General features: G+C 47.2%; 1 protein-coding gene across 1 annotated transcript in view; it reads left to right on the forward strand.

Moving 5' to 3' along the window:
- Positions 1 to 4,836: 4,836 nt before the first annotated feature.
- Positions 4,837 to 26,898, forward strand: part of TIAM1 (TIAM Rac1 associated GEF 1) — a 499,324-nt gene continuing 477,262 nt past the window's right edge. The window contains exon 1 of the mRNA XM_086934005.1: positions 4,837 to 5,037. The gene's annotated coding sequence lies outside the window, so the exon portion shown is untranslated. The remainder of the gene's footprint in view (positions 5,038 to 26,898) is intronic.

A 26,898-nucleotide genomic window follows, 5' to 3' on the forward strand; every position in this document is an offset into this window, starting at 1 on the left:
AGTGAGTCTACATGCCCTTCGGCAGTCTTCAGGGTGGCCGCTCCACTCATTGCCTTTCTGTGTAGCCCACACATGGGTGCATGGTAATGAACCCTAACTCCAATGGCAGCACTCGCCTTTCAAACCGAGCGCTCGCACCTTGCCGAGCTGTTGTCTTTTAGCATACAGGGTTCATTAAAATACAACTATTTCTAAACGGTGCGTGCAACGGGCCGAAATCGAAGATGCGGTTTCTCCATTGTAGTTGTAGGGGTAGCGTTAGACTCGCTGCCAGCTACTGTCGCCATAGGAGGACCATGCAGTACCCGCCCCAGTTTTTGTGTCTCTTTTAATTTCTGAAACTGGATTCTATAGATATATATTACCGATCCAGTTAGCTTGTGTCGTAGGTGACTGCCTAGTACTTTCATACGGATGGACCACTCCTGTGTAAACCTTCATATGGGTGATTGCACCATAAAGGCAGAAACAAGCCCGGTCCTTCATATCACGTAAAATAGAATTCTGTTTTTGAAAGCAGATGCTTGAGTCATCAGTCTGAGGGATTAGCAGACAGAAGATAACCTCTCCTGATACCATACCTGGCAGTCCACATCTAACTTCCTAGTTGTAGGTCAATCAATAAGAACTTTGCAAACTGGAGCGGACATCCTATGCAACTCAAATGTGCCGCAGCAGGTGGGTCTAAGTTGCGGGGCTCCATCCATTCAAAGGTTGAGCTGCCTTGAGTGGGGGGGCAAAAAAGCTCCCTGAAAACACTATACTTTAAAAAACATAACCGGTATATGGCTAAAAAGGCAATTCATAGTTGAGCCTTGACACACTTTTGACACAATGGGTTCTTGCCTGAGCATAGCAGCACAACTTAGAACATGTGGAGGTCACACCGCAACTGTAGTAAATAAGGTATGTCGCCCACTTAAACTTGAAAATCTGTTTCATTGGTCTGATCTCTTATGTACTTCATGGTAGAATTATGAGACATGAATAAAGTGTTTGGTCTCTTTCACCGCAGATCCTTGGAGTAATTATTCTTTGGGGATTACGAGTGAAAGAAGCTGGCAGAATAACAGATCCCTTCTTTTTGGGTCTGGCCTTTCAGACTGGTTTAAAGCTCTCAGACTATTAGTTTCTCTAAAATTCATGTGTAATATAAATACATAAGTGCTCTGCTCAGCTGGCTCCATCCATTGGTCAGTTAAATTGTCATTCACATGTCTGTTTCCACCCAGCACAGCATACAGCATGGGGGAACCCACTTAACACTTTTGCTCCCTTCACTCTGGGTGAGTGCTTAAAGTCTGTGCACATAGTTCACATCTGCCAACAAATAGTTCCATTCTCCTCCGTGATAAAGCTGGTTTAAAGATTATTTTTGTCCTAATATTTACTTAAAATACCAGTTATTTTTTGCCTGCACTTCAGGCTCCCAGTTACATTGCATTTTTTTCTGTCTCTTGTTCCAACTAGCTTCTGTGAAGTGCCATTTTAGCTGCCTGCAGTGTAAGTGCTGGGTTAAGTGGGGTCTCCTTAACAAATGATAAAATGCCCGTGAGAACTGAAAGCATTGGCATTTGTAAAACATCATTAGTAAAACTACCACGAGTTGCTGCTTTTACACTGCACATTTTTATTGCAAGCATATGGGGCAGTGTTTATCATTTGTTTTCAGCTTGTGACACGTGCTTCCATTAAAACTAAGAATTCCACCTTCTTGCCTAGGCTAGCACCATTGGTTTTGCAAATGCTTGCTTGATCTTGTTACTAGCTCCTGTTGGTAAGAACTCCTGCAGCAAGCTAGAGCCTCGAAGGGCTGCGTGAATCGAGGGATTTGTTAATTGTAGACATGCAATGAAGTCTGTACTGGCCAACCTGTGGCATGTTTATGCAGACTCGAGGGGGTGCTTTTCCTATAGTCCCCACTTTGTTTCAGGAACTCAGGGTTTTTTGCTTCGGCCTGCACGGGGGAGGGCCTCTCATGGGGTGCTGTGGGCGGTAATCCCCACCCCAGGTGACCCCTAAATGTACATCATTCAAGGTGATCAGTAAGTAGCGATGTTGATGAACTGGTGTCTGAAGGTTGTGATCCTAACCTTGGTTTCCCCTCTTGACCACGATTGCATGAACCTGTGACACGAACGTCTCGTCCTGTACCTCTGGTTCTCTACCTGGCGAGCACCGGGAGCAGGCTGAACCTCAACATCAAGAGTGATTAACTAAAATTGTATCTGTTTGGACCAGCAACGCCTAAAAGTGTCTCCCTCGCCTTGTATTGTACTAGTCTCACCATTCACCACCTGGTGTAGTGAGATCACGAGAGCTGTCTCGTCTGCTACAATAATAACCTTTATAAAGCGCTTTGTCTGTGTCTAGGCGCTGTTCATCGGGTGAGGTGCATGCTAGGTGGAGGTCACCGATTATGAAAGGCTTCTGCAGGGTCTTAAGACGTTGGCGAGATGTTGCTAGCTTGCGCTGATGCAGTCCACAGGTGACCAGCCATTTCGACATGTATAGTGGGAGTTGTAGGTCGTGTGTGCTTTGCAGTGCATCCTGCCTTTTCCTTCCACACTGGCTGTTTTTGAGTGGAGTGGGTGCTGCTGGTGTCCCCTCTACCCACCTGGCCCACCCCCTCCCATGCATACTGTTTGCACTACGCGCCGGCGCCACTGAATTCCTTGCACTGCCCCTACTTGCCCTCCACAGTCAGGGCATCGAGCTCTGGTGTCCATTGCAGGGCAGAAAGGCAAATACCTCTTCTTGCCACTACATCTTCACTGGATGGGGCTTGAGATATGCCTACCAACGGACCTTAAACCAGATCCTTCTCTGCACCCCTCTTCTCAATCAGTCATCTATTAAACTTTACTCCTCCCAGAGCAGGGTCTGCTATCCACCCCTGCTAGGGGGGCTCCTGCTGCTCCAGGGTGGACCTTACAAAGCATGTTAACAAATTGCTGTATTTAGTGCATGCCTTCGGGTCCCTCACCTCTGTCCTGGGTAGACTCTGCCATGGATGATGTATCCTGTCCTTGCCGTTGGGTGGACAGAGTAGAGAATTTACTGTCTGTAGCCTGTCCCTGTAGAGGGTGCTTCACTGTGTCACGCCTGTGTGGACCCGGTACAGCTTTACAGGCGGCCTGTAATTACTGCATGCCATGGGCTACAGGTTTGTGAGTGGTTTTATTATTATTTTTTTCTTTACTCCTAGGTGGAGTAAACCGGAGCAATGAAATTCTAACATCTCCCTGACACTTATAATTGGTGATCATAACCAACTCACTCTCAATAACTCACTCACTAACTCTCACTAACTAAATCTCACTCTCTCTCACTAACTCAATAACTCAAACTCTCTCTCACTAACTCACTCACTAACTCGCTCACTCTCACTAACTAACTAACTCTCACACTCTCACTAATTAACTCTCTCACTAATTAACTCTCTCACTAACTCTCTTAATATCTCTCACTAACTCACTAAATCTATTACTCTCAATAACTAACTAACCTTCACTCTCCTGTTATTTATACCCACCCCTTTAACAATAAACACCATAAAAAGCACCGATTAGAACAGGCGGATACAAGTTGCCAGCATTCAAACATAAAAAAAACCTCAAATCATTACTTCGAATTAATAGTTTTTTAATATCGTCATTTTGTTGTACATTATACTTTCTTGTTCATAACTAAACTAACAAAAATTCTTCTGACACTTCTTTATTATAACATTTCAGCATACTGCAGACTTCTGCACAACACAGCTTAAAAACAAACACAAACTCAATATCTCTGCCTAAACACTTATTAGTTCCCAAAGGCGAGAGCTATTGGTATTGCCAATGCTTGTTGAATGTGTGTCAGAATGCCAACATCAGAGAAATAAGTATACCACACAATGTGCGGGATAATTCCAGTGATCCTCTTTACCAGGGTCTGCATAGTACTATTAAGGCCTTTGCTTTTGTTTCCAGGTGCACAATTGAAGTCAACAAAGGCGGGGATTCCCTTCATGAGTTCAAGGAGAGGCCAGAAAAGGAACACGTAGGCCCATGTCATCAGAGAACCTTTGCGTACATTTTTAGCATTTTTTACTTTGCATGCTGGGACCTGTAGTAGGTTCACAGACTGAATAGTGAAACTAGAAGTTTCAGGAGGCAAACTGATTTTGACAAAAAAAAGGTGGGACGGGACTTAAATGAGTAGTTATGCTAATTTAGGGCAAAAGGTCTACTCTCATATTTGAAATTGATTTTTCGTGTAATTTAGTGTTAAGCTATAATCAGACTGGACTTCTGCTATTGTCTTGGTGTATCTTGTGTGTGTTGGACGGGGGCGGGGGAGTGGGGTGATGGTAAAGCAATTTAGGATTAAGAGGACTGAAAAACCCGCCCTAACTTCACACGATTCCTCGCGATCCCCCTCCTCCTAATCTCCCCCTGCAAGGAGGTAATTGGCGGAACATGCATGTGCCTATAATTTAGTTGCTTGCCTTCAGGGAGCTTCAGCATAGCAAATATCCTATTTGTAGCAATGACAATCAGCGCACGGTGAGAACTCCACGAATGTGGGCTGTTCATAGCACCCCCGGCTGAGCTTGCGATACAAATGCACGTGGCCCGGCTTCATCGCATCTTTTGAAGGGGACACCTCACAAAACCACTCTTGCCACAACCTCCCGCTCGCACTCTGCATGTAAAAGGGCGGCCGGGAGAGGTGTGAATACAGCCGCGGATTGCGATCCGGCCACCTAGCCATTGTCCCCGCCCTGTGAACCGCAGCGCCCCGCAGAGGTGTCCACGGCCCCCCGGAGGAGCAGAGACACAGGGGGCGCGGGGACACACCAAAAGGAGGAACCCGGCAGATGAAAGGGGGAGCAGCAGCCGAACGGCCGGTGTCGTCTTTCCAGTGAGGCTGGGCGCGGGCTCCGCCCTCTCTCTGTCAGCCTGAGGGGAGGCAGCGCCGCGCTTGTTGTCACCGGGTGCAGGAGCATGTGGACGGAGAGATGGAGCCCACGCCGCCGGCCCTGCGTGCACGGTAGGTACCCCCAGCGCAGCGCCAGAGCCCGCCCCCGGCCGCCCTGTGTGCTGTCCGTGCCCCGGTGAGCGGCTGCAGCGCGCTGCATACACTGGAATCCGGCAGACAAAGCCCCCGCGCTGCACGGACGCAGACGGCTTCAAGGTGCGCAGCGCAGCGTCCGTCCCATTGTGATATGTGCTGTATCGTCTGGTTGAGGGGTCGTGAGCGGCGCTCGCCGTCTTGTGGCATCTCGTGTCAGGCTAACCTGCTGTGCTTGGGTGTTTACTTCCTGGAGCTGCTCTCGCGCCTCTCTGCGTGTTTGGTGTATGTTGGTGTGTTCGTACCTGCCAAGTGGCCTGGGTGATACCTTGAGCCAGTCCTGGGTTTGTAGGCAGCAGCTCTTTGCATGCCGGGGTTTCAAAGGTAATACCTGCGATCTGTAAACTCTCTGCTGTTGCTGGTTTAAAAGCCAGGGCTCGGGGGTGGTGATACTCAGGTCACAAGGCCAGTTGTTGGACACGCTTGGAATTGGCCTTGGTGGATGCACAGTTGTTCTGCTGCTTTGTTTTGTCACTGCTGGCCTTCCGTTCGCGTGCGGTTTATCACTGCATTGCACAAACACATCCTTTATCTGTACACGGAAGCCGAGGTCCCTTGCAATATCCTTATAATGTACAATATGGGACCCCTCTCACATAGATGGACAGAGGCGTCACTGTGTGCAGAACCAGATATGTGGCATTTTTGCACTGCCACATCTCCAAGGAATACGCTCCCAAGAGAAACGGATCCAGTTCCGTTGTGAGGCATAGTTACAATGGGTGCAGCAGGTGCAGTAACACCAGGGTCACCGAACCCTGAAAATGCAGTGTTTTATTAATCCAGCGTCAGCCAAACGGGTGGTGACACCCTTGCTACCTACTGAAGGGTCCCACTGCAGAAACCAAACAACTGGGTTCCACTGCAGAAACCAAACAACTTGGGGGCGACGAAGGAAGCAGATTGTTACCTCCAGAGCTCGTGTTTGGTGTGATGAGGAAACATCCGAATCGAGTGCACCCCTCCCCCCTTGCATTACTTTGCGTGTGAAACGAATGGTGTCCCAGAGTGGATTTTACGAGCCAGCAGTCCACCCTCGCGAATAAAATTAAAAAGAAATAATTTATAGTTCTGAGTGCTGTAGCGTGGGGTTGCTGGTGGGGTCAGAGCTAAGAGCCTCGAAGCCCGGATTAGCGCCGCTGCGCTGTGAAGTCTTCTCAGACTAAACCGCAGGGATGAGCCGGGGTTTAGAGCTGCGTCTCTTCCTTAATCACTCTTGTGGGGGTTTCTGTCTAGTGCCAGGTCTAATGAGGTTTACGCTACTTACGCATTAAGGAGGACTGTTGTTTTAGCGTCTTCGCTGACACAAGCCGGCGACATAAGACGCATGCAATTCCCATCACTGGAGTGTGAGTGTTACTGTCGCGACATTTGTTCAGGTTTGCTCGAAGTTCCCACGTCACTGCACGCATGTCGGATGTTCTGTTATTGTTGACTCCTGTCAGAAGCAGGCGCTCTGAGCAGTGTCTTCTGAAACTCTAGTCACCTGGGAGCCTGATCGCGCCCTTTGATCTGAGCTGCTTGGTGCCCTGTCTTTTTGCAACCCTGGGTAATATGTACCTGTGACGGAAGAGGGGCCGCCTTCGTGTCTGGCTGGGGCCATCTCCTCTTACTTGTAAGTTTAAGATCCCACCTGAGAAAATGCGTCTCTGAGGCCACATGAATCGGCCATTGCTGTGGTGTTTGCTCTATACAGACATTCTATCATGTCTTATTTTTTTAACTGCAGTGTGTTCTGGACTGGTCGTTTTTGTAAATAAGGACTTTTCACCCTTGCTGTGTTAGAGGGGCATTTATTGATTGGATTGTGTTTCGTGGACACACAAATGTTTGCTAGCCTTGTCAGCAAACATACCCCAATGTATTTAAAATTGCATACCTTATATGTGTTTGCTGGGATGAATTTGCAAAATCTCTCTCCCCCCCAATATTTCATTCTTTCGTGGGATTATTGAACATACAATTTTATTTGGTCCTTGTGCAATGTCAAAAGATGGATGTCTGTTTTTAGGTGTCTCCTGCTAGGCAGTGCACCCTCTATCTGTTGAGAGACGTGATGTTAGCTTTGAGTGAATTTGGAGCCCATCCATTGCTTACATTCATTGTATTGTAGTTATATAGTGCTTTCTATCCCTGACGCGGCGTTCAGCGCTTCACACCAGCCAGCACGCTGCTCTGCACCCCAAAGTTAGTGGTTATTTCGGTGGTTGCAGTTGGTTCTTTAGTTTTTAGTCTTGTGCTCTCAATGAGACCATTCCATGAATTTGCTCCAGTGTCTGTGAGGTGCATTCAATTCGCAGGAGGTGGGTGTGATCATGGTTGGGTGGTATGTGAGTTAATGCAGATGGTGGGTGGGATTAGAAGATGAGTTAGATGGAATTGGGTATTGCTTGGTTGCAGGGCATCAGGGACGGCTAGGCTCATGGCAGCCCTGGGCAGGGAGCATAGGTAGGAGGCCCCGGAAAAGGGGATCCGGGCGGGGCCCCGGAAGAGGGGGGGGGGGTCAGGGTGTTTGGAAGTGGAACAGAGCCGGAGGCTGCCAAATCCCTGCCAGGGGCCGTTACGCAAATATGTATCTATCCTCAGAGGATTATTATATTAACTCCTTCGCTGCGGCGGCTATTCCGCCGCAGCGCTAACGGTCGCGGGCGGGCGCGCGGCTCACCTGCGCTGGTGACGGAACCGTTCCATCACGGCTCGCGGGTGAGCTGTGCTTGTGACGGAAGGGTTCCGTCACGGCCCCGCCCGCTTAATGAAACCCTCCGCGCAGGCGCGAAATCAGCGCTGCGCAGGCGCGGCGGCCGGGCCGTGATGGAACCGTTCCGTCATGAGCACAGCGAACCCGAGGGGCGTGACGGAACGGTTCAGTCAGTAGCGTCGAACGGGTTAAGGATATATATTGGATTGGCGGCCCCTGGGGTTTGGCGGCCCTGTGCAGGTGCACAGCTTGCAGATGCCTAAGGCCGCCCCTGAGGGCATGACTTTCAAAGGAGTGTAGTTTGTGATTTTTGAAACGAGGTGTGGGCAGTCTGCAGAAATATAAAAACAGATTAAGGCGAACATGGCTTAGAATACTCTGTATTCTGACAGAAGAGGCATGCAGAGAATGGACAGTAGTGAGAGGATCATTTGAGAAACAAGCATTGGTCTCGCCTTTGAGAGAGTTATTGGCTTTCCCAATAACTTTTAGCCGTGTTGTACAGTAGCGTGGCGGCATTTCAGCATGGCGAAAAGTTAGTGGTGTGGCAAAGAGTGAAGTATTGCTGAGTAAAGTGGTGTGGAGTGGAGTTACATAGAGTTGCATTGTGTGGAGTGGAGTTGTGCATATTAATACAATTGTGGGTCAATAGAGAAGGCGGATATGGTGAAAGCAACATGAAAAAGAAGCCATATGCCTGTGTTTAGAAAGGAGATTGGACATCCAGGGATAATGCTTATAAAATAAAAAATACTACATTTCAAAAAGTCGGGGAAAAACACGCTCTTGGTTCATGCTCCAGGGAGGAGCTAACACAAGAAAGGAAGAGAAGCCTACGGGAGGCGCGAGCTAAGCAATCGAAAGATTCCAAATGAGAGTGACAACACAAACAACGAGAGGTATGCTGTGTGGGGGTTGTAAAACCCCTGAATTGTAAACAAAACCTCTCACAGCACAACGCGTGCAGTGTAGGCGAGACCTAGAAAGTAGAGGAGACAATCAGTAGTTTCAAGTTCGGGGGTGTCAACATTTTCAAGTAAGGCTTTAGAATCCTAGAGTAGACTTTTGGAAATATCATGCACTCTAAGGATCCAAAACTGTAGGAAGAAACATCCTTTTCTGAATGTTACAGAGTGTGTGTTGCATTAGGTGATTTTGACAGGTCCTAGAATCAGGAGAACAGTCTGCCGACTGCTAGGCTATTGAAAGACATGGACAGCTTATCAGACCTGTGGTTGGGAAGCGTAAAGTCATGACTGGACTCATCAACAGGGAAGTATCAAGAGCTGTATACTGCTCTTGACTGAAGCAGTAACCTCACAATGAAAGCAACGCTGGAGAATATACGGGGTAATTAAAGCACAATATCTCTTGCAAAAATTGAAAAAGAGAAATTGCTCTACTCGTTTGCTTTCTTCTTATTCATTAGCTTGCATGGGATTCCTCTTTGTGTGTTTTCACCCCCCTCTAGTACTTTATTTGTAAAAAAGTAAGTGCCTGGGCCTTTTTCGGGAGGCCCCTGCAGCTTGCACCACCCATTGCCCCTGCCCGTGCTGCCAATGACGGTACCAACACAACTACTAACATCTCACTTCTGCAAGTGTGACAATTCTGACTACTCCAGGACACCCAAAGCTATAAGAATGGCATGGGTGGCGGATATTATTTATTCTTATTGTATATGAAATTATTAAACACGGTTTGTCTGCTCAACTCAAAATTTGAAAGACAGTGGCACCATGTTGTAGAGACTGTCCTCAGAGTCGGTATTGAGAATAAAGTGCTGGTGCTGAGCACCAGAAACTACTGGCTCAAATTAAGCACTGCTCCCCATGAGCATGCACGCATTACTTGTGTCCTTACACTGCTCGCTTTTCGGGCTGTAAATTTTTCTTTTTGTTTAAGCACTCCGTGAGAATGCATGTGTTTTTCAGCTGTCTTCTTTGTATACTTCCACTTCCTCTGCAACGCTAGTGTTCCTCTTTCTCTGCCCATTTCCTTCTCCTCTTCCTTAATGCACTCGGACGCTTCTCTTCCGGCGTTGCTTTCTTCCCGGTGTGCTTCTGCCCCCGGCTCCATGTTGAGCTCACTTCTCTGTTTGCTTCCCCCCGTCCACCTTCCCCTCCTTTTCATTTACTTCTGTCCCTCTGCCCTATGGGTTGCTTTTTAAAAACTTCTGAGAGCACGCCACCGCCTCCCACCTTGAAACAGGTACATCGTCTGCCTCTCCCTGCAATAGTCCACTACAAACTTTGCTGCATGATCTGTAGACTCAGTACATCTGGTGTCATGAACACTGCTGGGAGCATGTGCCCTGCAGGCATGAAATCCAAAAGGCTCACAAGGAACACACCCTCTAAAGGGCTTCTTTGACACATGGTCCAGTGCTCTAGAAAGGCCTCCCTTTGCACCTTACACTGTCTCCCTCATTGATGCATGCCAGGAAAGGTTTCTGAAACCACCTGCTCATAATCTTCCTACCATACTAGATGTTAGACCCTTCCCCTTTTGGGGTTTCTCTCCAATAAGATACTGTGTTTCTTATACAGCTTTCACTGCAGGTGCATCTGTCTTCACACATTGTCTATGTAACTTGTTGCTGTGTTCAGTGATCCACTGTCCTCTCGGGCAAGGCCAGCACTTTATAATTGTACCTATTTAATAAAAAAATAAGTAAACAAAATTACCTTCTTGAATTGCCCCACCAGTTTCGTTTTGACCAGTTTGATTTTGTTTTCTAATCCATGAAAAATAGCCTATGTCCAGTCCAAAAACATCCAAGTGCATGGCTCCAATGGAAATTGTGATAAAGAGTGAAGGCGCACGGTGTTGATCTACAGATCTGGGGAACCGGAATGGTTCAATCAATTTTCTTTATTTATTTGAAAGCCCCGCCCCCACTCCTGTTTTGGTACCATGGAACACCCTGCCTACAGCTTTTGGAGATCTGTGGTTGGCCGCACCTCCCCTGCAGTGGTTTGAGGAGGCTGGTCCAAGCTTCAACTAGTGCATTCTAGAGTTAAGCTGAGCAGATATTGACATATTTATGCTACTGTCACCTCAGATTTTTAACTGTTACTTAGTTATGTTTTTCTGGTGTTTTGCATGCATTGCACAGAGGGAGAAATTGAGCAGGTTTCACAACCAGGATGCCCAAAATAGAAAGTGGGCACAAAATACTTTCTCTGAAAGTTATTTCATGTCATCAGAGGCAAGGTTGATGGACCAAAATCACTTTCTGAGTAGCAAAAACTGGTATGTGGCAATGTTTTTTTTTTTTTTGATTAGGAAGGAACGTAGTCAGTGTTGCCACAAAATTTGCCTTCAGCAAGCACAAATGTTTGTAGCACACCACTTAAAACAACCCAGGCAGCATTAGGTGAGGGCATAATTCACGTAATTCTGTGTAGTTTAGTCACTTTGAATTACCTAAGTATTCCTCGAGATTACGCTAGAAGAGTAATTCTGTGTTTTGCACTATTTCTTAGTGCAAAAATGTCCTCTCGCATCCAAAATGGACACAAGAATGCATTTTGTGCGAAGAAATAATGCTAAATGCAACAGAACATGAATAATGAGCGAGCAGCCTCTCGCATTCTCTAAATGTGCTCATGGGGTAGGATTTCCCCCCCAACTTACTACCAGCATTTAGCACGATTTGCTTCATCCAAAATGTGCCCAAAGTTATATGTTGTGCTAAGAAACAGCTCTAAATGCAACAGAACCCAAATTACAAGTGCGAGTGGCCGGACACTGTCACTAAATGTGGTCCGCTGTACGATTTCCCAACTCAAATTACTCTTAATTATGCGGGCAGGGGTATTCGCATAATTATTGATAATTCTGCATCAAAGAGGAACGCAGAATTACCAAAATGTCTCCGATTACTCCACAATAATCAAAATTCTGCCTTGGCTGCATGTATTAAAAATGTCAGAGTTGTTCGATTTTTTTTAAAAACGTGGCATTTTATTCTACTCCCCAATTTTGCAAATGAGGGACACTGTTCTGTTGGTGCCCCGGCTTGTTTCCTGCCCCAGTCTGGCAGTGGAGAGGAGAAGCTGGTTTGACCTGCTGCCTGACATACCACTGCATCAGCCTAGGAGGGTTTCAAAGGCAGGTCGATCAGGAAGCAGCCATCTTCCCCCTCCCCCCGCCCCCCCATGGACCCCTCAGAGTATTAAAATGATCACTGCATGCCAATGAGGTACAAATCCTTTGCCCCCTTCAGCAGGAGCCCCTATACATTTTTGAGCTGCTGCCTCTAGAAGTCTCCCCAATGACTCAGAAAGTCCTTTGCAACCCATGTACACCAAGCTGCTGAATAGATAGACCCTCGTTGTCTTAACTTGGTAAGCCTCCTCCTCTCCCCCCCCCCCCCCCTTCTCAGCATCTCCCCACGTGCGGATTATTATGGTCTGTCACAAGAACGCCGTCCCTACCTACATGGGGCTCTGTAATGCGCGCGCCAGACTCCTCTTGACACTGTTATCAAATTAATTGCCTACAGCTGTTGCTGAATAATAGGGTATGAGTGGTTCGGGGGGGAGCACATTATCTACACGCCCCCACCCCCCCTCCTTCCTTCCCCGCCCACAGTTGGCTCCTTGTTTCTTTGAGTCGTTTCTTTAAAATGCTCACTGACAGCAGCTGCTCTTGGCCAAGGCCGTGTTTGTTTTGAAAGGCTGTTTACTGAGCTGCGTCTCAGACCCCCCCCCCCCCCCCCCCCCGAGTTATTTGCTCACTCCCCCCTTCAAAATCGGAATGTGCTCATTGTTTGAGGGAATGCTTTCTATCCATTCCACGCATTTCTATTATTGTTTTTATTGATTTCCCCTTAAACACTGTTACTATAAGAATATTTAAAGATGGGTATAATAGAAAAACAACCAAGGCCATTAGACACGTCAACAAATAGAGACAGCGCGCCCCCTTTAATATCCATTTATGTTTCACCTGAGCCTGTTAAGGCCTTTCCTCTGTCTGGCGTGTGAGGAAAACTGTAAAATTGAATCCCTTCCTCAAACTTTACATAGAAAATAAGTCGTCCTCCACCACTGCCTGTAAGTAGACATTGCATTGTTCTGTGTTAACACAAATCTACTAATTTGTAGCATTGTGCCAAAATTCACATAATTTACTTTTGCATATTTATGCCGAATTGTGTAACCGGTATGTAAAACGCCAAACCATCTTTTGGCGTTCTATTTTAGAGCAAATTGGTCCATTGAGGATGCATTTGATGCTAAAAAAACAATAGTAAAACAAACTGTTGCAAACAGCAGTCCCTTGCATTTAGGTTGGCTGCCTTATTCCCGTGCATTTGTGCTAAATATTTCCCACGAAAAGTGAAAATTGAGGCAACATGGCGTAATTTTGGGACATTTCGCATGACCTGAAATTAGCAGTTTAATAGATATTTATCTTGGCCCTATTAATGTATAGATTTTAATTTTACATGACGTGAATGTTACTTCAATCCAATGCTTTCTATTGGTTTTGACCCAAAGGGTCTGACTGACATATTTTAAATCTGTACAAAACTTTAAAAATGTGACAACTTTTTATGAACTTAGAGAAGACAATCACCTTAAAGTCAGTAATATAAACGTGTGACTGACCTCTGTTCCTTTCTGTGACCATCATATGATTACTTGTAAAACCTCAAACATGGTTTCGCCATGGTCAATACGACATTGATGACTAGAAGTTGGAAAAAGCACCAACCCTTCTATTGGCCTTGCAGGCGTCATTCCATAAAAAGGTTGGGACATCATAAGTGCGGAGATCTGTTGAAAGAGCAGATTCGGGATCTTGTTGACGTTTGTCCTTTTAGCTTTCAGAGCTGGTCGCGGGCTTGCAGATTTCTTAAACTGTGACCCATGGTTTGGTAGTTTCTTTAATGGACACATTGATGAATCCTTCTGCCAATGATTATTCTCAGTGTGGTGTGCATTGCTTTTTATCATGGGGAATCATGCTTGGAATCTAAGAAGCCATGTTGTTGTCTACTAAAACAACATAGCTGTTTTGGTGTTGTTTATTTTACATGATATAAGGGAGTGAAAAGAGTACATATGTTTATTGGAGGCGCATAAGGAGCTTAAGTGCTGGTAAAAGACCAGATGAGTCCGAGTGAGAACTTCTGACTGACTCTCTAGAAGTAAGGATGCGGGTATTGTAGGGCTGGTGGTGGCCGCTGGTTACCATGCCTTTGATCTTGAGAGGTTATTCATCCAGAATTTGAAATGCCAAGACATTGCTGCAATTCCAAGAGATTGACCATGGCAGCGGGTATCTGCAGACTAACAAGTGGAGAAGTGTGGCTCAATGATTAGAGCGGCAGACCCTGATGCAGAGGTCTAGCCTGGGACCAGGGTTCAATTCCCCGCCTCGGCGGGTCTTGGGCTCAAAATTCCACGGACCTGATAATTCTCGCCCCCGTGCCTATTCCAATCATGGAGTCCCACTCCTCAACTCTGGGCAATAGCTTGCTTAATCTCCACAACGGCCCCCACAACGCTAAGGATGCCTGGCCTCCACCTTGGGGGTGCCCAGGAGTGGACGCCTCACAGGGAAAGCCAGGATGGGTTCCACAGCAGTATTGGTACAAGCGCCTTGAGACCCTTGCGGGTGAGTAGTGCGCTATACAAGTATCAATTTACATTTACATGGGCAGTAATAGAATTTGAATTGCATGCCTGATTATACACTTTAATAATTTGGAAGAGTTGAATAGAATATCAGTTCATAATTAGGGTGACTGTGGTGATCCCTACCAAATATCAAAAGTCAAATGTCCAGTGTGGTGGAAAGTACAGACCAAGGTTTAACCGGGTATTTCATTTGAAACGCACTTGAGCCATCCAAAGTCCTCACTGCGAGGATGGACACTGGACTCCAAATGGTGCCGATGGAATGATTTATGTTTCCAATAGTCTAAGATCTTTGGAATAAAATAAAGCTGACCTTCCAACCTGCTATTCACGGCATGATGTAGTTCATTCCAAACCAGAGCATTATCTAGTGTGAATTGGAGCCACAGTGCTGTATCTAGAAGTCCGAAGTCATTTTTAATTGGCTCACTTATATTTTTTAATAGATTTCTAAACTTAGTTGAAGCTGGTGATTGGGCAGTAGTAGGGAAACTTCAGAGAGTTCTGAACTGATATCTCCTCCTTCAGATCCAAGGAAATGTTATGCTCGTAGAAGGATGCATTGTGGTCGGAGTGTCCAGCCACTCAGTGTCTGTGTCCAGGATTAAATCTTGGATTTTCCAGTTGACGACCAATGCTGTGAAGTCTGAGTCTTCCACAGGTTGAAACAAGATTATGGAGGGTATTAGGCCTTTCAGAAGTTGTACAACCAAGGTGACTAGTTTAGCTGGGGGTTCTGTTCAATAGTCTCTATTATTCCCAAATGTATTTGTTATTTTTTATATTTTAAAAGAAGAAAACTTTCAGCTTCCTGTATGATTTCGCCAGATGGAACAATTTTCAATTCTACATTCTTGCAATATGGCTGATCGTTCAAGCTCTGGCTGGTGCTGTGTAATTTAAGTGTGGCGAGATGGATCTCTCGCCGTGCCTCCTCTATGATAGAGTTTCTCCAGTAAACGTGATATGACGAAAGTTGCTACATTGAATAAACTGATGTGCTGCAGTGGGCTGTGCCATGAACATGACTGTTCTCTGGCACAGTATGAAGCCACTGCAGCTGCACCATGGAAGTCTTTCTTTGTACAGGTTTTAAAGTGTCATCAAGAGGGGAATGAGATGAACGATTCAAAGAGTGTGCTGCACGAGTACTTCATTCTTGCAGCTGTAAGGCTGTAGCTTCCACTGAGTCGGAAGGTGCAGTGGCACCAGGGCCCAGAGGACTGAGGGGGGCCATGTATCACTGTTTATTCTATCGTTTACAATTTAAACACCAACTATGGGGTCCATTCCCGTCCTTGCACTGGTGCACGTGACACTCTGGCTACACTGTTGGTTGGCTAGCTTTGTTTATCTCTGTGAAACAACATGTAGGTATTACGACAGTTCAGAGGGTTTATGTGCTTACTGCCGAGATGTTTAAGAGCTGCTGGGGGCTGTGAGTCAGTGGTTCCTCTTTACATGTTCGATGTAGTGAATGCTACGTAATCTTAATCTGGGTGACATTATTTCTGTCACTGCGTGGTATAAAGCGCCTACGCGCTCCGGATGTTGTATTTCATCTCTGTTTCATAAAGTTGTTTTTGCTCTGTCTGTAAATCTGCCGTGTGCGTGCGAAGGGCCGCTGTTCAGTTTGTGTCACTCCCTACCTGGAGGTTCATATAGACGTCTATTACAGTTTCAGCTCAGAAACACTCGTTGAATTCACATAAGGTGGCGACTCATGCCGAAGGCCCTCGTAGCCACCTGCTCTCCCGGCTTGTAAAGCATGGGGCGAGGTTTCGGGCCGGTGTGATGTGTGCACGCTTTATGTCTGTGTTTGGAAATTGAGTGAACTTGAGAAATGTTAAGCGCAGGTGAATGTAATACGTTGGGAGCCGTGCTCAGGGCTAGTAAAGGTCTGGGTATGTGGGGGCTCGCATCTCCAGTCTAGCCCCAATTTACCTTCAGGGTGGAGTCAGTCAGTTGTGATCAACCCATCCAGCCTGAGTGAGGAAAAGATCGAGTCGATCAACCTTTTACAAACAGCAAGGCCGCCACTCACAACGTGTTGCCTAGCAGCCAAATTCCGGTGCTTGAAGCCAGGCGCACCCTCTCCGCTTGTGTTTGTTTGGTAATCGGATGGTGGCAGCGCACATGCGCGCCATAACACTGAAAGAAGGCAGGAAGAAATCCGAACAATTCTGCTTGTTCAATTGCATTTTGGTGAGTGCATTTTGTTGCTGATGAGGGAGAGGATTCCTCCAAATTAAATGTATTTAGAGAAAATTTTATTGCAAAATAAGTTTTTAGTTATTAAGTAGGGTTTACAATTGAATCATTTGTAACTTCAACATTGTGCATTAATATTTTATTTAGAAAATAGATGTAGAGGTTATACTGAAAAAACATTAGTAGTTTTAACTCGTCTATTCTGCAGAGTGACCCATATTGGACGTGAAAATATCAGTTTTTCATTTAATTTCTGCTCGAAATATGGTGACATAACATACTTTTTGTTTCTTAAAGTGCACGTTTTGCAAATCCACAGATCGCGTCGAAATGTTGGCAAAGATAACGAAAGCAACTGCGCTTGGTCGAGTCGCCTGTTAGCCCCTTTATTTAGACGACTTATTTTGAATTATTCTCGGGAACAGCCACTAGATGAGCGGGCAGCTCGCGCCCAACGGTCATGTTCAAACACCGGACCGTCCTGTGTGGAGAGTTCTGCAGCCCAGCGCGCGCCCTTAGTACCGGCGACGCTGTACGTGGCGCAGAATAACGACGCACGCGCCCTGGTCGCTCCCAGTTGATTCGTGAAACCAGAGACCAGGCCGCGGTTCCATTTGCGCGCAGGATAATGCGGCCTTGTTCGATGACGTGACCTGACCCACTTCACCTGTCTGTGCAGCGGGCTCTCGATACTTGCCACAGGGGCCTGCTCTGTTATTCATCGGACACACCTGGGAGCCTCGGGTCCCGCGGCGCTATTCCATCACGCAATAGATTAACCGAAGATTGGTTGTCAGAGGAGAAATGGCTTTTGTTCTGCATTGACATGCTTGTGAGGGGGGCCCAAGGGGCAAGGTGGAGACGGGTTAATGGAGTCCGCAGCTGGGCCTAGTTATACAGGAGTCCTGGAAAGAATCGTGCAATTTAGTTTAATCTATTTCCAGAACTTCCAGTATGGTTTTAAGCTCATAATTAAGATTCCCCAAGTTTGGAACACTTTGTGTGACAGTTTTTTTTTATTTATTTCAAAATATTCTTTATTGAAAGTAAATTTTTCGTATACAAAACAAAGGCAAAACATTCGTAATACTTGTACCGATCTTACAAAGTTGCGGCCTGATGGGGCCATGAGAGAGAAAAAAGAAAGGAAGAGAAAGAAAAGGGGGGGGGGGTCACTGTTCCAGATATGCGTCGAGAGCTTCCCACATGTTATCTTTAGCGGTATGATTCGCCGTCTTGTGCTTGGCAGTGATATTGTCAGCCCCCCGGAGGAACGTGACCCAGTTGAACCAGCGTTTGAAGGTGGCTTTGCTGGTGTCCTTCCAGTTACCCAGGATAGTTTTCACCGCAGCCGTCAGAAGTACATCGACCAGGTCTCGTACTTCTTTGGACTGAAGTTCTGTTGATAGGAAGGCGGTGGCTATACCCGCTAGTCCTCTTTGCGTCTTGCTTCCTGTGACTGTGTCTATGACGTTATAGACCTTGTTCCAGAAAGTTTTGATTTTGGGCATTCGTATAGCATGTGGGATAAGTCTCCTGTTGCCCTCTGGCAGTTCCAGCATATACTGCTCTCGCTCGCTCCCACTTTCCCTAGTTTCGCTGGTGTCCAATGCAGCCTATGGAGTAACCAGTATTTGGTTTGTGCTAGTTGTGGCGTGATTTTGTTTTTGGACGCTGCCGTCCATAGCCTTGCTCTTTCCTCCTCGTTTAGGGGTCTTTGTATGGTCTGCTCCCAGAAGGCTAGTGTCTTGTTGTTCAAAGATGTGGTGCGCGGTGTGATTAACTTGTAAATTTGCGCTGTTTGGTGGCCTGTCTTGTTTAGGTTTTGTGTGTATTGTATGATGGTGGGTGTCTGTTTCGAGAGGCTTGCTTTGGTGACAGCCGCTTTGATTTTAAGGAATTCGTAGAACTCCTTGTTTGGTAGGGAGGTTGTCTGCTGTAGTGCCTTGTAGGTGAGTGGGTTATTCCCTGCTTCTAGTTGTGACGGCGTTGTGATGCCTCTGCTGTACCATTCCTTGCTGTCAAGTGTTTTCCCCTTGTAAGTAATTTTTGTGTTGTGCCACAGTGACTCCCATTTGGTGCCCTTGATACTCACTGCAATTTCTCTGTCTACTCTCAGCAGCGCTGTCTTTGTGTTATGGATTATCGCGTTTTTGGCCTCCGGCTGTTTGTGCGCCGTCAGGGCCATAATTGGATCTGCGCCACCTAGAATGCTCCTTTCCAGGTCCAACCATACCGGCGTGTACTCTGGTGTTGGGGTTATCCAATGTAGTCCCTGTTTGGCAAGGCATGCCGTCTGGAAGGCCTTGTAGTTTGTGAGATTCAGTCCGCCCTGTTCTTTTTTTAAGTCTGAGTCTTGCTAGGCTGATTCTCGTTTTTTTTCCTCCCCAGAGGAAAACGTTGATGCTTTTGTCCATGCGTTTGTGGAAATCGGTTGTGAGTGTAAGAGGCAGCATGGAGAGCATGTAGTTTAGCATGGGGTGACCATCATCTTTATTGTCTCAATTCTTCCCCACCAGCTTATGAATTTGGGGCCCCACGTGTCTAGCCTGGACTTTATTTTTTTTAACATCGCCTCCTCGTTGTGATCTAGTGTTGTTCTTAGGTCTCTTCCGAAGAGGAGGCCTAGGTATTTCAGTGGTTTTGTCTGCCACGTCAGGCCTGACGAGCCCAGTACAGTCCTGGTGGTGTGGCAGTTCATAGGTTTACATTCGGATTTCTCCCTATTCAGCTTGTAGCCTGAGACATGCGCATATTCCTCTATTGTTTGTACGAGTGCCTCAATTGACTCTTGTGGGTTGTTTGTGGTGATTAGAATGTCATCCGCATATGCAGCTAGCTTGAAGGCATGCCCCTCTATCTGCACCCCCGTGATCCGGGGGTTTGATCTGATCATGTGGAGGAGTGGTTCCAGGGCCAGCAGGAAAAGCCCTGGTGAGAGGGGGCATCCCTGCCTTGTCCCTCTGCCTAGTGTGAATGTGTCCGATGTGGCTGCATTTACCACCACTCGAGCCCGAGGGTTTTTATAGAGGGCCATGATCATTCCCCTGTACTTCTCACCCAGTCCAAACTTGTGCATGCACTGGTTCAGGAAGGGCCATGAGACTCTATCGAAGGCTTTTTCTGCATCTAATGCGATCATGACAGCCTTCTCCGCACTGCTGGCCGTGCGATTGATTAGATGGCATAGCAGTCTGGTGTTGTCTTGCGAGAGTCTGTTTTTCAGATAGCCCACCTGATTTTTATGAATGAGCGAGGGGAGATATGTGTTTAGTCTCGCTGCTATGATTTTTGCGTAGATTCTGCAGTCCACGTTGATTAGGGAGATTGGCCTGTAGTTGCGTGGGAACTGGGGGTCTTTCCCTTCCTTGGGGATAACAATAATGTTTGCCTCTGCCATTGAGTCAGTCATATTGCCTTTATCCGCGCATGCCTGGAATATTCTGACTAGGGTGTCTTTGAGTAACGGTTGGAATTTTTTATAGAAAGCAGCTGTGAAACCGTCCGGCCCTGGGGCTTTGTTAGGTTTTAGTGAGTCTATGGCCATCCCTACTTCTGCTTTTGTTATGTCTTGGTCTAAGGCCTCTCTCTGTTCGTCGCTTAGTTTGGGTAGCTCGAGCTTCTGTAGCAGGTTAGCACCGCCGTCTGCCTCCAGTGAGGCATCAGCAGTGTATAGGTCTTTGTAGAACTTTCTGAAAGTCTCAAGGATTTGTTTGCTAGTTGTGTGTGTCTTGTTATCGGCGTCTGTGATTGCCGCTACTGCGTGTTGCCTTTGCTTGGCTTTCAGGTACCCAGCCAGGGCTTTCCCTGCTTTGTTGGCCGAGCATAAGTTAATGGATTTGTATTTGTTGATCCATGTGGAGGCTTTTTCGCTTAAGATTCTATTTAGCTCATATTTTTTTTGTTAGTGTTGTGAGTGTATTCCTGTCCATTAAGTTGGCCGTGTGGTTCCTCTCTAATTCCTTAATCTGCTCCTCCAGTTCTTTGATTTTTTTGTTCCTGCCCCTGTTCATGCGTGCTTTAATATTCATGAGTCTTCCCCTTATTGTTGCTTTAAGCGCGTCCCACAATGTTGCTGCCTCTGTGTCTGCTGTGTCATTGTACAGGAGATATTCTCTGATCGCTGCCTCTATTTCGGTAATGTTGGCGGGGTTCTCGAGTATGTTACTGTTAAGGCGCCACCTCCTGCTTGGTGTTTCGTTATGCTTGCCACTTAGTGAGAGAGGTATGTGTGCATGGTCTCAGACTGTTATGGGCCCTATTTCAGTTGTGTCAGTCAGGTGTGTATGTGTGTCGGACATGAGTATGTAATCTATCCTACTGTAAGAGTTGTGGGGGTGCGAGTAGAAGGTGTATTCTCTGGCACTAGGGTTTTGTAGCCTCCACGGGTCCGCTAGTGCGAGTTTGGTGCATAGGTTTTTGAGTATGTTCTGTTCTTGTGCTGTGTGGCTGGGTCTGTGTGGGTGTCTGTCTGTGGCATTATCCATCGCCTGGGTCATGTCCCCTGCCGCGATTATTAGTTCGCCCAGTGGGATCTTGTTTAGTTCATTCTCTAGATCCTCCCAGAATTTTTTGTCTACCGCGTTTGGCCCATATATGTTTGCTATGTGTATTATTTCGTCACCTCTTTTAATAGAAGTGATCAGCCTTCTCCCTTCGGTGTCTGCCTTATTGTTGTGAACCTGGAACTTCCCTTTCTTACTGATTATGGTAATGACTCCTCCCTTTTTGTTGACTGCCGGTGAGCATAACACCTCGCTAATCCAGTTGGCTTTGAGCCTGTTAGCGTCTTCCGCGGACACTCTAGTTTCTTGGAGGACGTATATGTCAGCCTTCAGTCTGTTTAGGTATTCTAATGTTTTCCGTCGCTTGACGGGGTGGTTGAGGCCCTTGACGTTAAGAGACACTATTTTGATGTCCGAGACTATCTGTGCCTGGCCGCTAGTGTCAGGTGGCGTCATGGTATGTTCGTGCTGTCGCTTTGCCTTAGAGAAGGTTCTCTGTCTCTGCTCTCTGGTCTGTGCTTGCTTGCCAACTGCCCCCTGACCGTGGCGCCCCCCTGGGATGTAGGATGGGATGGTGGATTGTGTGTGGATACAGGAAAGAAGAGAAAGAAAGAGTAGTGCTTCCACCAGGCTAAGATTGTCCGTGCTACATGGCCTCCCCCCCGGCCCTCACCCCCTCCCCGCCCCCCTGTCAACGTACTGTAAACGTGCGACAGCAATGGTTCCCGCCCTCCGCTCCCCCGGGTCCGTACGAAGCAAGTGAAACACCTCATAGCCCCCCCCGTGCTGCGCCGTTTTAGGTAAAGGATATTGTCATCCAAGTGTACAAAGTCCTTGTTCCTTGTGTGAGGTAGTCTTTGTTACCTGAGATCGATGACGCCCTGCATGGTATGAAAGTCTTTTGTTCCTAAGTTGTCCGCGGACCTTAGTCCTCTTGTTGAGGTAGTTTCTTTTTCTGATGTGGTAGTCTCTATTCTCCTGAGGTAACTGTTGTTTCCGAGGTAGGTTATTATCTGCCACCTGCTGCCCCTTTGTCTTCCGCCCCTGAGCTGTCTGAGGAGGCTCTTCTTTTTGCCGTACCGGGGCTTGTCTGTTCCATCTCTTCCTGTTCTGGCTTCCTGAGGTACTTGCGTAATTCTGCTGGGTCGTCGAACATACGTGTGTCCTGCCCATCTATTATCTTCATTCTCGCTGGGCCTACAAAGCTGAAGGTTATCCTTGCTCTTTTCATGGCGTCTCTGAGTGCGAGAAAACCTTTCCTTGCTTCCACCGTGCCTCTTGAAAGGTCTTGGGTGAAGATTATCTTCTTGCCCTTCCAGGTAGGGGTTTGGCCTCTTCGTGCGAAGGCGAAGATGGCATCGGTGTGGCTGGATCTTAGTGGTTTGCAGATGATCGTTCTTGGACCTTTCAGGTGCGCTTGTTTTGTGGCGGGGATTCTGTAGGCTTTGTCAATCTCCAAAGCTTTCTCAAATTTTATGCCGGTCAGCTTGGGTATCAGTGTCTCAAGTAATGCCGCACAGGAGCCTGTCCCCTCCTCCTCGTCCTCTGGTATGCCCAGGATCCTGATGTTTCCTCTCCGGTTTTTGTCTTCTTGTTCCGCGAGCTTTCTCTGTATTTCGCTGGAGACCTTGGAGATGTAGCAAATATCTTTTTCCATGATGCCTGATTTGTCTTCTATGTCGCTGATCCTTTTCTCTGTCTCCGCTACTCTACTCGCTATTTTGTTCTGATCTGCACGTATGGCTGTGAGTTCTAGCTGGACGTTGTCCATGGAAATCTTTGTGGCCTTGGCCAGGTCATTAGCTTCGGTTATTTTTTTGACGAGCAAGTCCATCGCAGACTCTGTGTTTTTCAGGTCTTTCATTTTGATCGGAGAGTCCTGGTCTTTCCTTATCTTTTTTTGTATCGCCGTTCAGCATCTCTAGGCCTCTTCTTTCTTGGTGTATGGACAGTCTCTCTTTCTTTTTCAGGGTGGGCTGTGCCTCCTTTGGTGTAGCGTTCTTGGTATACGTGGCTGTGCCTGTCTTTGCAGTGCTGCCGAAAGTGAACCTGCTCGGCCACTTTATCGACCTGGTTCTTGTTTTCCCGGACGCCAGGGCTACCTTCCAGAGCTTGGTGTTGACCCCTGGTTTGGCCACAGCGCTCTTTGCCTTTGTCCGTTGCCTCGCTACAGCCACCCTTTCCTGTGTGCCATGGGACGCGCTTCCGTTTCGCCTCGTGAGCGTCGTCGCCCAGGGCTTGTATGTGTCCGGCTAGTGCTGCCTTTGTTGCGGTGTGCCAGTGTGGTTTGCTTGTGGTTTGCTTATGCGACCGCTGTGGGCTGATGTGGTCTGGTTAGGATTGCCTCTCCTACGATGGCCGCCGCTTTTGCCCTCCTCTTTACTGGCTGAGCACTCCTGCTCGCCGGCCGCCGCTTGATGTGCTCCGGTTTCGATGGGCTGCGTTGTTAGCGGACCAGCCGGCTGGCGCTGCCCTAGGTGCGATGTGATTGCGTTGTTAGTTTGCACGTCCGCACTCTTGTCTGCTCTGGGCTGGCTGGTAAGGACTGCCCCTTCCAAGATGGCCGCCGCCTTTTTATCTCTTCTTTTGCCGTTTTTCAGGTGCGCTTCTGATTGCTGTGCCTTTGTGCCTGCTAAAGGGCCTGTAGTGCCCGTTCCCACGTGCCGCTTTGCACCGGCTTGGCTTGCGTTGCTCGGATCAGGCGCGCTACCGCAGCTACCGCAGCAGTGTCCCTTGCCCTTTCCAAGATGGCCGCCGCCGTTTTGTTTTGCTGTTTGGATGTGCACCGCCTCGGTTTTCGCCGACCGCTACACCGGCTGCACTCCGCTTGGTGCGAGATAGGCAGGGCTTATTTGCGCCGCTTGGGAGCTGCCTTAGTGCGCTCGTGCTGCAGATTCGGGGGAGTGCCTCGCTACTCCACTTGTGCACCACTTCACTACAAACCGGCTTCACCACCCACCTTTGCCTTCTTGTGTAGCCGCCTGCAGGCCGCTTACTCAACTTCTGCGCCTTCTCGCTTGGTACACGTCCGGTGTTGAGCTTGGCTGGCCTTGCTTCTGTTGACCGCTGCACTCCTTGTTGCGCTCCAGCTCGCGATCAAGATGGCCGCCTTGTTTGTCTTCAGGTTAGAGTTGTTCCTTTTGTGCGCGCGTCCGTCCGGTTCTTTGTACAGCCATCCACCGCCTCTGCCACTTCCGCTATGGATGGTCTTCCGACCGTATTTACCACGTTGCCACGTTGATCCTGGCTTAGGATGCTCCTTATAGTTCCCAGTCGTTGTGGCTGGGGCTGCCACTTTACTGCTCCGCCATCTTGGCCTTCGCTTCGCTGTTCCGAAAAGTGTTTTTTTTGCTGGTTATGCCGTTTGTTGCTTACTCAGGCCTTCCCCATCTGCTGCTCTGAGTGTTCCCCTACAGTTTCTGCCGTTTTGTGCGGGAGACCGAGGGCTATCGCTGGTTCTTTTCGCCGTTCTTCTCCCCGGGGTCACGGAGCACTCGAACTTAAGCAACCGCCTTCGTTGCCATCCAAGCCACGCCCATGTGTGACAGTTTTTTGTGTCTCGCCTTTGAATACATGATGTTTAGAATAAAGTGAACTGTGAAGGGCGATGATAACTGTATCCTTAGATGTACTCCAATTCTGCCAGCCTCATTGAAGTCTTCCTCCAGATCTGTAGCCCCGATGTTCTTTTTTTCGAGGTAAAACAAATATCTTTGTTTCCTACAGAATTTTGGAAATGTGATTTTTCTTGCTGAGTGAGGTTCTGTTTCTTTTATGTAAATTGATACTTGTATAGCGCACTACTCACCCGCAAGGGTCTCAAGGCGCTTGTACGAAAACTGCTGTGGAACCCATCGTGGCTTTCCTTGTGAGGCGTCCACTCCTGGGCACCCCCAAGGTGGAGGCCTGGCATCCTTAGCGTTGTGGGGGCCGTTGTGGAGATTAAGCAAGCTATTGCCCAGAGTTGCAGAGTGGGACTCCATGATTGGAATAGGCACAGAGGCGAAAATTATCAGGTCCGTGGAATTTTGAGCCCAAGACCCGCCGAGGAGGGGAATTGAACCCTGGTCCCGGGCTAGACCTCTGCATCAGGGTCTGCCGCTCTAATCATTGAGCCACACTTCTCCACTTTATAATTTATAATTTCTAGGCGCAAAGAACAAGTTCAGCAGAACTAGAAAGGAAGTGGCAATGACAGAATCCCAAGAACGGGACTGCCGCGGCTGTTAGCAGCTAGGATAGGAACTGAGATGTTGGATTAAAATATGGGCAGCTCAGCCCAGTTCAGTCTGCAGACACCTTGTATAAAGGCCCCCCCCCCCATCCTGATTCGCTTCCCTACTGCATCACACTTGAGGTATTAGAGGGTACAAATGTGTATATGGTTTCTGAGAAGTGTGGTAGGGGCAGAGCACTTGGCATCATGACCTAGTGATCAAGAAGAATTGGGTATCAGAATGTCAGCTGACATGTTTTGCCTTATGGACTAGCCCGAAAACACAGAACACTCTGAACATTCCTTAACAGATGGGAAACTGAACCCTCCGTTGAACTACCCTACCTCTTTCATTATGATTAGAGCCCCCATTTTATGGTATTGTTTTTTTTTAACATTACTGTCTGTATTTATCCATATTTATTTTTTTGGTCATCTTATTGGTATTTATCCATATTTATTTCAGTTTTTGAGACTAAATGGAGCTGTAAAATTGTATATTTCCACGTTTATTGAACTCTCGGACGTGCACTCATATGTGGATGCCTGTTATATTTTAGCAAATTACACAGCCACGTATAACAAAAGACTACACTCAAAGGTGCATATTAGCGTTATGCTACAAATATATGTTAGCATATGCCTGTATTTAAGGAAATCTCATCCTGTTATTTAACTCTCCATGCTGTCTATCTGCTCAGCTGTTGTCTGTAATTCATGAAAGACCGTATGGAGAGTCTCTGAAAAGAAGCACCTTTTTGAGCATTTTTCCAATTTAAAAAATGAATACAGACAGGAAACGCATTGTTTTCGGTTTGTATTTATCGGGAAAACCGGCAGCCTTAATTATGATTACATTATGCTGAAAGACCCAATTTCACCAAAGAGGTCGCAGTTATCCCCTACACACAGAATAAAAATCCACATATTAAGCCTTGAAAAAGCTCAATGCACTACCACACTAGGGTGAAACATGTGACACTGACGTTTTGTATCTGCAACAATTTTACTGATTGCATAAACATGTATATCAGTCCCAAGAAGCACTGCATTTTGTGCCGCCCATTGGCTCTTTTGAAATAGTTCCTTGGAAAATTGTCTCACTTTTTCAAGAGTACTTTTAATGGAAAGTTACTCAACCTTTAACCCCCATTAATTCATATATGTACACATTCCATCATAGTATTCCGTAATCCATCAGTAATATTGTTAAAATATATTATACAACAAGCAAGGACGCATGAGACGGGCGTAAGGGGCAGTGGAAAGGGAGACACATGCGTATTGTTAGGAGTACTAAGTGAGGTAAAACACAATATTCACTCCTCACATCCACAGCCCCACTCACGTTCAAGGCCACTCACTCGATCAGGTTTGGACATTGAACATCCCTACTACTCCCCCCACCATTTCCCCCTGTCCCTGGTCTGATCATTTTTTTATTTCATTTTCCCTTGCCTTAGCCCCCATTATCAAGCCTCCACTCCCTAAGAA

The sequence above is a fragment of the Lissotriton vulgaris genome, chromosome 8 (genome assembly GCF_964263255.1).
Source record: "Lissotriton vulgaris chromosome 8, aLisVul1.2, whole genome shotgun sequence".
Taxonomy (NCBI): domain Eukaryota; kingdom Metazoa; phylum Chordata; class Amphibia; order Caudata; family Salamandridae; genus Lissotriton; species Lissotriton vulgaris.